The 6,000-nt window shown below is 50.5% G+C and overlaps 1 pseudogene; it reads right to left on the bottom strand.

The window, feature by feature from the left end:
- Positions 1–4,610: 4,610 nt before the first annotated feature.
- LOC140407837 (small ribosomal subunit protein mS38-like) lies at positions 4,611–5,115 on the bottom strand (annotated as a pseudogene).
- Positions 5,116–6,000: the final 885 nt, after the last annotated feature.

The following is a 6,000-nucleotide window of genomic DNA, read 5'->3' as shown; positions in this document are numbered from 1 at the left end:
GCATTGGGTGAAGCATACGGAGTGTAGTACTACGAAGTAGAGAAGATGTTTGAATATATCAGTTCAGTCTATAAGAGGTCATTCAGGTAACATCGGGGAAGAAGCTGTTTTTGAATCTGTTAGTGCGTGTTCTCAGACTTTCGTATCTCCTGCCCGATGGAAGAGGTTGGAAGAGAGAATAACCCGGGTGGGAGTTGTCTTTGATTATGTAAGTGTAGGCAGAGTCAATTTTGGGAGGCGGTTTCGGGTGATGGAGTGGGCTGTGTTTATGACTCTCTGAAGTTTCTTACCGTCTTGGGCCGAGCAGTTGCCATACCAGGCTGTGATGCACCCAGATAGGATGCTTTCTATGGTGCAACCGTAAAAATTGGTAAGAGTCAATGTGGACATGCCAAATTTCCTTAGTTTCCTGAGGAAGTATAGGTGCAGTTGTGCTTTCTTGGTCGTAGCGTCGACACGGGTGAACCAGGACAGAATGTTGGTGATTGTCATGATATCCACCATTGGTGCAAACAGGGGTGTGTACAGTGCTTTGCTTCCTGAAGTCAATGATCAGCTTCTTAGTTTTGCTGATGTTGAGGGGGATATTGTTGTAGTTATACCACACCACTCCTGTACTCTGCTTCATCGTTGTTCAAGATCCGACCCACTACGGTCATGTCATCAGAAAACTTGTAGATGGGGTGTGGTAGTACCAGGTATTGCGGTACCTAAGAGGCTGATGACCATTGGTTAGACCCAGGAGTCTACCATTGGCTGTTGTACGTAGCTCTGTCCTGATAGGTGGAGTATAAGAAACGGTGCCATCCCAGCAGCCTTCACTTTCTGTATCGAAGCTGCTGGGAAAGAGTTCTAGTAGATTAAAGCCTTCAGTTATGAATCACTTCGTCTGGAGAGTAATTGATTGCGCATCAATTTGATCTACTAGACTTAAGCTGGAAGGATGGATCTCCGAATCAAACCGGAGTGCCTTCAGCTCAGCCCCCACGCGGAGAACTCAGCTGCAATTTTTAAACACTGGCTGGCGTGCTTTAAAGGCTACCTCGAGACGGCCGGAGGCACCACCACAGGACAGAAAATGCATCTCCTGCGCTCAAGGGTCAGCCCTGGGATCTACACCCTTTTCGAGGAGGCGGAGAATTATGATGCCGCGATTGAACTGCTAGAAGGACATTATATCCGCCCTGTAAATCAGGTCTACGCTCGTCACCTGCTTGCAACTAGACGGCAAAGCCCCGCGGAATCATTGGAAGATTTCTACCGGGCGCTACTGGTGCTGGGCCAAAACTGGCTGCCCGCAGGTTTCGGGGAACGAGCACACGGAACTTTTAATCAGGGATGCTTTCGTAGTAGGTATGATGTCCTCAGATATCTGCCGAAGGCTCCTAGAAAAGGGACACTCTGGGACTCAGAGAGGCACGGGCCCTGGCAGTGTCCATGGACGTTGCCTACAAAAACACGCAGTCCTATGCGACCGACCGCACGGTGGCCCCCTGGGCTGCGTGGCACCCCACAGCGGCAGCCCCACAGACCTCCCCCCCTGACCCCGCAGGCCTGCGCTGCGAGACGGCCCGCTAACGCTGCCAGGCCCCGCTGTTTCTTCTGCGGGCTGGCGAATCTAAGCCGCCTGTGCTGCCCGGCCCGCACCGCCACCTGCAAAGGGTGCGGCAAGAAGGGCCACTTTGTGGGGGTCTGCCTGGCCCGCGCCGTGGCCGCGGTCTCCAGCGACTCCGGACCGCGGCAACCCCCCCTTCAGGCCCCGACCGGCCAGTGCTCACCGCCACCCCCCTATCCTAGGGCCACGTGCGACCCATGGGCGAGGCCATCTTGCCCCCCGGACACCACGCTGGACGGGTCGGCGCCGCCATTTTGTCCATCACCGCCGTCATCTTGTTCATCCCCGGACACCATGTGCGACCCATGGGTGACGCCATCTTGGATGGGGCCGCAGCACGGCCGACTACACGCTTCCCGATCAGAACTCGCAACTGCTACATCTGGCCTCGGTGACACTGGACCAAAGTCGACCCCGGACACTCACAACGGCTACAACGACGGTCTTTATCAACGGCCACGAGACGTCTTGCCTCATTGACTCTAGGAGCACGGAAAGCTTTGTTCACCCCGACATGGTAAGGCGCTGTTCACTTGTAACCCACCCTGTAAACCAAAGGATCTCCCTGGCCTCCGGGTCACACTCAGTGGAGATAAAGGGGTTCTGCCGAGCGAACCTCACTGTCCAAGGCAGGAAATCCGACAATTTCCGCCTGTATGTCCTGCCGCACCTCTGCGCGCCTACCCTCCTGGGGCTGGACTTCCAATGCCATTTGCAAAGCCTGACTTTTAAACTCGGTGGCCCTATACCTCCCCTTACTGTCTGCGGCCTCGCGACCCTTAAGGTCGACCCGCCTTCCTCGTGTGCGGACCTCACCCCGGATTGCAAACCCGTCGCCACCAGGAGCAGACGGTACAGTGCCCAGGACCGGACCTTCATCAGGTCAGAGGTCCAAAGGCTGCTGGGGGAAGGGGTCATCGAAGCGAGCAACAGTCCCTGGAGAGCTCAAGCAGTGGTGGTAAAAACCGGGGAGAAGCATAGGATGGTCATTGACTACAGCCAGACCATCAACAGGTTTACGCAGCTGGACGCGTACCCCCTCCCCCGTATAGCCGACCTGGTCAACAGGATTGCACAATACAAGGTTTTCTCCATGGTGGATCTCAAGCCCGCCTACCACCAGCTACCCCTCCGTAATAGTGACCGCAAATACACTGCCTTCGAAGCAGATGGGCGGCTCTATCAATTTTTAAGAGTTCCCTTTGGTGTCACTAATGGGGTCTCGGTCTTCCAGCAAGAGCTGGACCGAATGGTTGACTGGTACGGCTTGCGGTTTGCGCGGAGTGCAACTTGGCCACCTAGGATGTTCTTTCACGCCTCAAGTATTAGGACAAAATAGTCCCCTTAATATATTACACATATCCACGCAAAAAAATCTGTATCCAATATCAAAATTAATTTTAATTGTTTCACCTGTACCTTAAGAACGAATTTCAGAAAGAGTATTTTCTATGCACCCTCAGTTATCTGAAGGGAACTTTACCCAGCTTACTCACTCTTCCAACTTCTTCCATTGGGCAGCAGATACAAAAGTCTGGAACAAGCACTAACAGATTCAAAAACAGCTTCTTCCCCGCTGTTACCAGACTCCTAAACAACCCTCTCATGGACTTATGGACTGATCTGGCCTCTTCACACGTCTTCTCTACTGAATAGTACGACATTCCTGTATGCTTCACCCAATGCCTGTGTCTATGTATGTACATTGTGTACTTTTTGTTTGCCCTATTATATATTTTCTTTACGTGTACGGAATGATCTGTTCGAGCTGCAGGCAGAACAATACTTTTCACTGTACCTCTGTACACGTGACAATAAACCAATCCAAATCCAACACGAGATTCATAAATGGGATGATGCACTTCGACTTAGCCTGAGAATATGATGTAATGCAGCCTCTTATCTTATCAAGAAGCAGCCGTTTCACAGCTGGTACAATATTACTTAGCCTGGGTGAAATCCGGTGAAAAAATAAATATTAACACAGCAGAGCTTTCTCATAGAACCATGCTTCATGGACAAAACTTCACTCATTCTCTGCTCTAAGGGGAACAATCCCAATTTCTGTAGTCTCTTCCAACAAATGAGAACACATATTCCTGGTACCATTCTGATAAATCTCCTCTACACCCTCTCTGAGCCCTTGACATTCTCTCTAAAGGACATTACATGCTCTTCATGACAAGATATCAGAAAATTGGCTTTTTAATTAGTGACCAAACAGTAGACATGACTCCTTACATTAAATAATTGATGCATTTTGGTGAACAAGGAAAATAAAATACCCAAAACATCAAGAGCCTGGTGCAATTTTAGCAACCAGAATGATGTCTCGACCTGAAGACAAAAAGTTGTTAATGATCTCCCTCGAACAAGCAGCAACTGGAAACATTTCGACAGAAGAGTAATTGAATTTCTGACACTTACATTTGTCTGAGTCTCATTACTGCTGAGCTTGCACAAACACTGACCGTCCCCCAATACACAAGGAGCTTCTTAATTCCCTTGTAATATTGCAGCACAATTGTTTTTTAAAATCCTGGCGCGCTCAAGGGTCATAGAACACGAATATTCCTCAGTAGTGCGATTGCAATGTCTTCTCAGATGATGAATTGCCATTGCGGCAACAAGGAGTATTTCTTTTTAGAATCAGTTTTCTGACACACACACTCTCATTATTAATGTGAATTAGGTGCAATTTAATCTTGTAGATCAAACAACATTGATAAATGTTTAGATGCTGCACATTCTTGTTCCTCACTTCTAACTATCTGTTACAATTTGAAGTATTTCAAAATACCATTTTTCTTACTCACCTTCAACAGCAGTTCCTGTTAGCTGATGTTACCTCCTATCATCCTGCTTTACATAATTTTGGTAGTCTTCCATTGTGTATGGTGTGTTACTGGTAGGATGAACTTTTATCCTGCTTTGCAGTAATCTGCAAACTGGAAACTATGTAGTCTTGTGCTGCAGTATGAAATTGAACTGAACCTTTTTTTTTTTCAAAACATTTTCCTTCACTTTATATAGAGCACAGCTGCTTCTTCCAGTGTCATTCAGACTTTCCATATCGTTTCAGAAATATCTTTGGTGCCTGCCAGCCTTCTGGTGGTTTCTTCAGTCCAGCTCTCTTCCAGATTTTCTTCAAATCGTTCTCAAACTTGACCTAATCGTGAGCCAGCTTTCTAATGGGCTGATGGACAATTTCCGTGGAATCAGGAACTCCTCCAGCTCAAGCTCCAGTGTACACCAACGCTGTGGTTTCACCTTGATTTGGTGAGGCTGTGCGTCGCAATTTCTGGATAGGGCTTTCCATTGCTGAATAGCAGAACCAAGAACAGATGGAGTTCCAGGAAATCTAGGTGCTTTCACAAGTTGCAAAGCCAACCTCGACAGAAACATTATAGTCCTTCATTCAGGAGCAAACGATGTGGGGAACCCTCAGCTCTATCTGCGGCCTTCCCGCTCACCGGGGCCTCGCGCTCCAGCAACTCCCCCCCCACCCCCCCCCCCCCCCCCCCCAGAATGAACTGAACCTTCTTAACTCATTAAATTATTGAATGGAAGTAAATGAAGCATGGGAATCCTTCAAAAAATTCAGAACCAATAATTTAGGCATGCACACCGCTCTTTGGGTGTTGTGCATGCCTGCAGTGGTCACCCAGAGCTTGGGGTGAGGTCAATTAATGAACAAATTATCACTGCACACAATTTGCAGGGTGAGGGAAGAGAGGGAGGGATGGCATGAAATCCTTTGGCAGCGTGACTGTGGGCTACTGGGCCGGACAGTGGCCGGCTGGCTAGCGTGGGGTGGAGCCATTCCAGGTGCGGGGGAGGTGATGGCGGAACGGGTCATGTGGTCGGGCTGATCATCCCCCCCCATAGGATTGGAGCAGTGTCCAGGCACGGACCACCATTACCGTGGCCTGCAAGGCAGCCATCTTGTTGGGCACCCCACTGACCAGCCACCTTGGCCCCGGTTTGGCAGAGTGACACCAGCCGTATGGGTGCTCTCACCCCCCCTACCCCGGCACCGCACCCTCCGCCATACCCCCCACCACCCAACCGGCCGCCATCCACCAGCGGGGCTTCAGGCGACCCACCCAAGGGCGACACCCACTTTTGCCCCTACAGGGGGACCCTGGGCAGGGGCAGCGGTGGGAACTGCTGGCATGGGCAGTGCCACCTGATACTACCCTGGCATCAGGGACAGGCGGCAGGGCCTGTGTCCCCCACGGTGTGGGCCACCGACGGAGCCAGGGGTGCGGGGATGGGGGGGAGAGAGGGGAGGGGGATGCGAAGCCTGCAGTGCCAAGCAGAGACACAATGTAGCCCAGTAGACCTGGTTTAGCATTGGGAGTATGCACAATGCTAACATGTCG

Source organism: Scyliorhinus torazame, chromosome 2 (assembly GCF_047496885.1).
Source record: "Scyliorhinus torazame isolate Kashiwa2021f chromosome 2, sScyTor2.1, whole genome shotgun sequence".
NCBI classification, from domain to species: domain Eukaryota; kingdom Metazoa; phylum Chordata; class Chondrichthyes; order Carcharhiniformes; family Scyliorhinidae; genus Scyliorhinus; species Scyliorhinus torazame.
The sequence above is the reverse complement of the archived record's forward strand: the minus strand, read 5'-3'. Positions and strand labels throughout refer to the sequence as shown.